Below are 9013 nucleotides of genomic sequence, written 5' to 3' on the forward strand. Positions count from 1 at the left end.
CAGTAGCATTTGTGTGTCAGAGACTGTAAATAGTTGCAGGATTATGTATGACTATGATACCTGGGCAGGAATCATACACAGGATTTGTTCACAATGCATTCAGACTGTCCTATTTATACTAACTGTAGATGCTATTCAATTGAGTTGCCAGTGTCTGTATATATTTGTAATAAAGTAACTTTTGTATAAAAATAACAGCAATAAGTATAATTTAAAAGTATAATTCTTTGAGGTGGTTGATCTCAGATCTCAGTGACTCCTTAGCTAACACTCAATAATTAATTTAGTAAAATGGATTCATTGCTGACTCTATACTGAGAAGCCCAAACACAGATTTGTTGACTGTTTAAGATGAACATCTCCACTCAGTCCACAAGCGTGACCCTAAGTTTTCAAATCTTCATCTCACAATGACAGTGGCATCCTGGACTTCCAATGTCTCCCAACACAAGCTTGAGGAATAATGCTTCATTTGCTACAGCCTCACCACTGGACTGAACATCAACAGATGAAAGACCACCACTTTCAATTTTTCTTTGAAATTGTGTGACATAGAGTGCATGGGAAGAAATTTCTTCCCACTTGTAAGGAGTCTGGGACAAGGGAAGCATTCTTAAAATTAGTGTATTCAAAATTCATAGAAAAATAAGGAACCACTACTTCATGCAAAGTTCGCAACTGTCCCTCTCAGTTACTGACTCAATAAATAATTTTAAATAACGACAATGTATTTTTAGCACCTTCCAAACCCACAACCACTTCCATCTAGAAGAACAAGGACAGCAGATACATGGGAACACCACCCCCTGCAAGTTCCCCTCCAAGCCACTCATCATTCTGACTTGGAAATATATCACTGTTCCTTCAGTGTCACTGGGTCAGAATCCTGGAATTTCCTTCCTATCATCATAGCGGGTTTAATCTTGTTTTAAAATCTGACATTGGTTGCTTTTAGTATTTAAGTAAGATTTTCCGTTTGTTGGATTTAAAACCTAAAGTTTTTCAGGGTAAACTAAGGAGAGCAATGGGGTGCAGTTAGTCAATTAGGAAGCTATCTAAAACCAGTTCTTGAATAGTAGCAGAGCAGAACTAACTCATCAATATCACAAGCAGTATAGATGGGAGCCTGTGTGCAGTGCATCTAGCATGGAGTGTAGCTGGCACAGAGTAGAAGCTTTAGGAGTTTGATAGTGTGGGAGTTTGGTGAAGTATGGAAGAAGTACCTTTGCTTTTCCTTTCCAAACCCTTTTGGAATGTACCAATTCAGCTGCTGGGAATCATTGCACACTCCATTTGTAAAACAGATGAAAGTCAAGAATGACAGCATAGGAGTCTGGTAAATTGATTACCTGTTAAATGTTTACATATAACTTTAGGTTGTAACGGTACATAAACATATGAAACAGATCTAGAAGTAGGCCAGAAGAAGGTTGTGAGGAAGGGTCACTCGACCCAAATCGTTAACTCTGATTTCTCTCCACAGATGCTGCCAGACCTGCTGAGGCTTTCCAGCAACTTCTGTTATTGTTGTTGTAGAAGTAGGCCATTTGGCCCTTCAAAACTGCTCCGTCATTCAATAAGATCATGGCTGATCTGTCTGAGTTTTGAATTCCCATTCCCATCTATCTTCGATAACATTTGATTCTCTTGCCTAGGAAGAATCTATCTACTTCTGCCTAATGCTGCACCTGCAGGCAGAGTTCCAAAGTTGCACAACCATCCGAGGGAAACAATCTCTCCTTGTCTCTGTCCTAAAAGGATGAACCTTCATTTTAGAACTATTTCAACAATTAATATAGTGAAACTGTGATATGCACTAACAATTAATTTTAAGTGAGGGGAGGGGATGGCCTAGTGGTATTATCGCTGGACTGTTAATCCAGAGACCTAGATAATGTTCTGGGGACACAGGTTCGAATCCTGCCACAGCAGATGGTGGAATTTGAATTCAATAAAATATCTGCAATTAAGAATCTAATGATGACCGTGTATCCATTGTCGATTGTTGGAAAAACCCATCTGGTTCACTAATGCCCTTTAGGGAAGGAAACTGCCATCCTTACCTGGTCTGGCCTACATGTGACTCCAGACCCACAGCAATGTGGTTGACTCTGAACTGCCCTCTGGGCAATTAGGGATGGCAATAAATACTGCCCTAGCCAGCGATGCCTTCATCCCGTGAATGAATAAAAGGATTATTGATTTACAGTTCACAAATTAGCATACAGACAATGGGGAGACAGGCATTATATCCCTGTCCTTCTGAACTCAAACATGATCCAGAGCACATACCTGTAGCAAGTGTCTAAAACTACAGGAATTGCAACTTAGAGTTACTGAACTGAAGACTTCATTGAAGATATTGTGATGCATCAGGGAGGGGGAGGTATACCTGGACACTTTGATTCAGAAGGTGTCACAGCCCTTAGCATAGGGAAGTCCAATGCCATTTGGAATAAGGATCAGGAGGGTGGGATCATGAGTGGGACAGATAATGGCTCAAAGAATACTGCAGTGAAGGGGTAACAAGTTTGAAGTGCTCATCAGTGTGGTCAACAGCAAGGTCTGCAGGCTAGAGAATTGACCAGAGTGCCTTGGCTCAGGACTCATTTCAAGCAGGGTAAGTAAGAAGTAGTTGGAGATGGCATAGTGAGGGGAATAGACAGTGTTCTGTTCAGCCATGAGCATGTGTGCAGTCAGCTATGTTGCCTAGCTGGTGACGATATTGAAGATTAGAATCCCAATGGAGAAGTATTAATGGGTCAAATGGGTTACAGTTTGTGGGGCAGTGGCATTAGTGCTGGAGAAAGTGGAGGCTTCACCTTTATAGCAGTGTGCAACTGAACCATACTGGAATCAGCTTTCTACTAAACTGTATTAGCTAGGAAGTAGGAATGAGGGATTATGATTCAGTTCGTGTTGCAAATCAAGGCAGGTGAGCAACATAATAATATGGGAAATGAAGGTCAAAGAATGGCAGGAAGTAACAGAGAATGAACCAAAGAATATACAAACAATCAAGACTAGATGTTACAAAGATAATAAAAGTCAAAACAAAAGCCCCTATCTAAATGCATATAGCATTCATAAAAGGACAAACTAATTGACACTACACACTAAAGTAAATACACATGATCTGCCAGCTATAATGGAGATGTGGCTACAGGATGATAATGATTGGGTCCTGAATATTGAGGGGTATATGATATTCAAGAAGATAGAAAGTTAGGTAAAGGTGGCGGGGTAGCAGAGTTAATCACGGATGGGGCATTTGTGTAAGCAATAGATCCCACCCTAGTTTAGGAGTTCAGGGTGTAAAATTGGGCTGTATGGAGAGCAACAATAGTGGGGAAAGAAGTCATTAGTGGTCACAGTCTTCAGACCCCCAACAGTAATCACATGTAGGATAAAGCATATGGGAAGAAATATTGACTGCTTATGATAAAGGGATGGTAGTAAACATGGTAAACTTTAATGTACTTATATATTGGATAAATCAGATTGGCAATGTTAGCGTGGATGAGAAATTCATAAAATACTTTTAAGATAACTTCTAAGAACAGCATATTCTGGAACCAACCAGAGAACAGTTGGTTATACAACAAGGTAGATTGAGTGGCAGGATTAGTTAATAGCCTTGGAATAAAGACACCTCCAATTAGCAGTGACCATCATGTGGTTGAATTATATGTCCCATTTGAAAGGGAAGAACGGTGAGTCTAAGTCTAGTTCTTTAAGCTTAAATAAGAGCCACTATATAGGCACAAAAGCTGAAATAGCTGAAGTGACCTAGGATTTAGGCTAGGGGGTAGTTCAAAAAGGAAACAGTGGAATTCTTTTCAGGGGACATTTCAGAATAGTCAGAAAAAAAGTGTTAAAGAAAAAATTCTAAGGGGAGAACACACCATCTGTAATTTACTAAAAACTTTAAGGGGAGCTTCAAACTTAATTGCACAAAGATGAGTGTTAGGTCAGATGACTGGGCAGCATATAAAGTATGGCCATAAGACCATAAGGTGTAGGAGCAGAAGCAGGTTGTTCAGCCCATTGAGTCTGCTCGGACACTCAGTAAGGTTATGGTTGATAATCCTCAATTCCACATTCCTGCCTTTTCCTCACAACTCTTGATTTCCTTACTAATTAAAAATCTCTCTCAGCCTTGAATATATGTAATGACCCAGCCTCAACAGTCCTCTGTGGTAAAGAATTCCACAGATTCACTAATCTCTAAGGGAAGAAATTCCTCCTCACCTCTGTTTTAAATGTGTGAACCCCTTACTGTGAAATTATACCCTTTGGTCCTGGGCAGTCTCAAAAGGGGCAGCAAATTTTCCACATATACCTTGCCAAGCCTCATTAAGAATCTTTTCTGTTCAATTAGGTTGCCTCTCATTCTTCTATATTCCAAAGAACACAGGCCCAAGCTATTCAATCTCTCCTCATTTAATGGTCTCTCCATTCTCAGGATCAACATCATGTGCCTTCTCTGGACTGCCATTTTTGCCAGTCTATCTTTCCTTCAATAAAGGGCCAAAACCGTTCACAGTATTCCAGCTGTGGTCTGACTAGTGCCTTGTATAGTTTAGCAAGATTTCCCTATTTTTGTTCCCCAGTTGCCTTCCTTATTACTTGCTAAATTTGTATGCTAGCTTTTTGTGCTTTATGCACAAGGACTGTCGAATCCCTCTGTGCTATAGTTTAGAGTCAAAGAGTCATAGGGGTTTACAGCATCGAAACAGGTCTGTCATCCCATCTTGGTCATGCTGCCCAGTTTTCACAATTTAAACTAGTCCCATTTGCCTGTGTTTCATCCATATCCCTCCATATCTATCCATTCCATGTGCCTTTAAATTACAAAATTACACTCGCCTCCACCACTACCGCTGGCAGCCTATTCTAGACATTCACCACTCTCTGTGCGAAAAAAATTGCTCCTCTGGACCCTTTTGCATCTTTCCCCTCTCACCTTAAACCCATGCCCTCTAATTTTAGAGATAGTGGGAACTGCAGATGCTGGAGAATCTGAGATAACAAGGTGTAGAGCTGGATGAACACAGCAGGCCAAGCAGCATCAGAGGAGCAGGAAGGCTGATGTTTCGGGCCTAGACCCTTCTTCTCTCTCCCACTGCAACTCTCTCGTAATCTCTTCGGCCTTGAAACTGCTCAACCACGTCCTGAAGCAAACCAGGTACTACAGCCACATCACCTTTCTTAGTACCTGCCTACGGAACCAGATCATCCCCAATGGACTACAGTCCACATTCAGCCCCTCTAGTTTTAGACTCCCTCACCATGGAGAAAAGCTTTCTGCAGTCTTTCTCCGTTTAAATAATATTCGGCTCCTCTAATCCTTCAGCCAAAGCTCATTATCTAACTGTTTCCACAGTATATTCTATCTGCCAAGTTTTTACCCACACACTTAACCTTTCTGTGACCTTCTGCAAACTCTTTGTGTCATCCCCAGATCTTGCCTTTCCACCTATTTTTGTGTCATCTGCAAACTTCAATGTGGTACATTTGATTCCATATTCTAAGTCATTTTTATATATGTTATGTTAAGCACTGATCCCTGCTGTTCTCCACTAGGTATCAGTTGCCATGCTGTAAATGTTCCCCTTATTCTGACTCTCCATTCTTTTATTAAGCTGGTCTATCCTCTATTTATGCTAACCTATTACCCAAATACTATGGGCTGTTATTAAGTAATCTAACTGTAGTACCTTTTCAAGAGCCTTCTGGAAACCCATCTATATTATTTCCACTGCTTCCTTTTTAGCTATCCTGCTTGTTACTTCCTGAAAAGAATTCTAGCATCCTAATTTGTTAGGGACGGTTACCGCTTTATGAAACCATGTTGTTCTTACTTGATCACATTATGTGTTTTTGGATGCTTTGTTATAACATCCTTTATAATGGACTATAACATTTTCCCAATAACAGATGTCAAGCTAACTGGCCTATAAGTATTTCTTTTATTGTCTCTTTTCCTTTCTGAATAAAAGTGTTACATTGGCAGTTTTCTGATCCTCTGGCACTTCTCCAGAGTCTAAGGATTCCTGGAAGATTACTATCAGTGCATCCACTATCTTTGTAATTACTTGCTTTAATATGTTAGAATGCACCCCACCAGATGCAAGGGAACTATCAGTCTTTAGCCCCATTAGTTTCTCTCATACTTTTTTCTCCAGTGACAGATATTTCCTCTCCCCCTTTGCCCCCTGATTATTTAGTATTTTTGGAATGCTATTAATGTCTTCTACAATGAAGACTGATACAAAGTATTTATTCAACTCCTGATTCCCCATTATTATGTCACCATCTCTTTGGTTTGGCTTCACTCTTCCTTTTTATATATTTTTAAAAAAGCTCTTGCAGCTTGTTTTTATACCACTCACCAGCTTGTTCACATTGTTTATTTTTACCCTCTTTATTATTTGTTTGCTTATCTTTTATTGTTTATAAAAATTTCCCAATCTTTTGGCTTACCACTAATCTTTGCCGCATACATAACTTCTTTCAATGTGAAGCTATCCTTAACTTCCCTGGCTAACCATGATTGGCTTATTCCTTTCCTAGAATCCTTTTTATATATCTGTTGTAATTCGTATACTATTTTCTTAAACATCTGCCATTCTTCCCTAATCATCTTTGCTGCTAACTCCTTTACCAATCCATTCTAGCCAGCCCTGCCCTCATTCCTTTGTAATTATCCTGATTTAAGTTTAGCACAGTTATTTCCCACACACATTTCCCTTTCTCGAACCGATTGCTATATTCGACAATGATGGTCACTATTTTCAAGGGGATCTTTTATTCTGAAATCACTTACTAAACTTGCCTTATTGCACATCATCAGATTCAAAATAGCTTGATGCCTGGTTGGATCCACAACATTTGATTCTAGGAAATTGTCCCAAATATACTCTGAATTCTTCCTCATGGTTTCCTCTGCCATTCCAGCTACCCCAATCTGCACGAAGATTGAAATCATCCATGATGGATGTACTAAATAAAAACCAAAAGAACTGCGGATGCTGTAAATCAGAAACTAAAACAGAAGTTGCTGGAAAAGCTCAGCAGGTCTGGCAGCATCTGTGGAGAGAAATCAGAGTTAACATTTTGGGTCCAGCGACCCTTCCTCAGGATTGATGGTAGCTAGGAAAATGACATTTTATATGAAGAAGATAGGGGGTAAACAATAGGCAGGGATAGATCCCAAAGAGAGAACAGAACAGGTGGACAGACAAAGGAGAGGATTACAGTCCGGCTGGGTGGGTGAATAGCTATTAATGGGGACTGACTGTTAGTGGCTAATAATGGGTTGTGTGTCATAGCAGACTGTGTGATGATAAGACTTGGTGTGTGGGGAGTTGGAATAAGGACATGGGAGAGCTCAAGCCATAAAGTTACTGCACTCAATATTGAGTCCAGAAGGCTGCAGGATCCCCAAGTGGAAAGTGAGGTGCTGATTAATGTACTGTCTTGTTTACATGCCTGCATATTAATTCTCGGTCCTAGTGTATAGCTACGGTTAGGGATCTATAAGCAACTCCTATCAGTGCTTTCTTCCCCTTGTTATTTCTTATCTCCATCCACTCGGATTCCATAACTTCTGACCCAAGATTATCTGTTCCTATTGTACCTATTCCATCCCGTACTAACAAAGCTACCAACCCCCAACACCCCTCTCCCCCACCCCGACTCCTGGCCTTCTCTTCCGGTGTGTCCTTTCAGAAAGTCACATACCCCTGAATATTTAGTTCTCAGCTTTAATCTCCTTGTAACTATGCCTCCACAATGACATTAAGGTCATGTGTTAAATTCTATTTGTCCCAAGAATCACTTATTTTAATCCAAATGCCATGTATATGTAAATAAAGAGCCGTTAATTTGGCCTTTTTAACATTTCATTTCCTCCCTTGACCCTTTTTGCTGCTCTTTTTCTATGTTTGTACCCTCTGCCCCACTCTGGTAACTGTTATCCAGGCACCTGCCCTGTAGTGCTGCCTTAGACATTTGTTTTGTAAGCCTACATTTCCCCTCTCCCCCAACCCATCCCCACTATTAGTTTAAAGCCGTCTCAGCAAGCCTGGTTATTCAATTCTCTAGGACATTGGCCCCACCAGAACAGCTCCTTTCTACCCCAGTATTGGTACTTGTGCCCCATGAACTGAAACTCATTCCACACATACATCCCCTTGACTCTATTTACACTGTCCCAGTTTTCCTGTGGCTCAGGTAATTATCCTGAGATTATTACTTGGGTGGTTCTGCTTTTCAGTTTAGGTCCTAACTGTTACATAGAAACAGGAGTAGGTATTCAGCCCCACTATTCAATGACATCATGGTGTGACTCCATTAACCTGCCTTATTACCTTTGCTTAAATTCTTTCAGCAGAGCCTCCTTTCTAGTCCTATCACTGTCATTAGTACCAATGTGGATGACAACTTCTGGATCCTCCTCACCCTCTCCAAGTTCTTCTGTAGCCCTGAGGAAACATCCTTAACTCTGGCACCAAGTATCATAGAATCCCTACAGTGTGGAAACAAGACATTCAGCCCAATGTGTCCACACCGACCCTCCCAAAGAGCATCCAACCCAGACCCATTCCCCTACCGATCCCTGTAGTCCTACATTTCCCATGGCTAACCCATCTAGCCTGCACATCCCTGAACACTATGGGCAATTTATAGAATCATACAATCCCTACAGAGTGGAAACAGGCCCCTCGGCCCAACAAATTTACACCGACCCTCAGAGCATCCCATCCAGACCCATCCCCCTATAACCCACCTAATCTACACATACCTGAACACTACGGGCAATTTAGCATGGCCAATTCATCTAACTTGCACATCTTTGGACTGGGGGAGGAAATCAGAGCACCTGGTGGAAACCCAGACACAGGGAGAATGTGCAAACTCTACACAGGCAGTCACCCAAAGGTGGAATCGAACCTTAGTCCCTGGTGCTGTGAGGCAGCAGTGCTCACCACTGAGCTACCGTAGTCAA

This window comes from Rhincodon typus, chromosome 7 (genome assembly GCF_021869965.1).
Source record: "Rhincodon typus isolate 14 chromosome 7, sRhiTyp1.1, whole genome shotgun sequence".
Lineage (NCBI taxonomy): Eukaryota > Metazoa > Chordata > Chondrichthyes > Orectolobiformes > Rhincodontidae > Rhincodon > Rhincodon typus.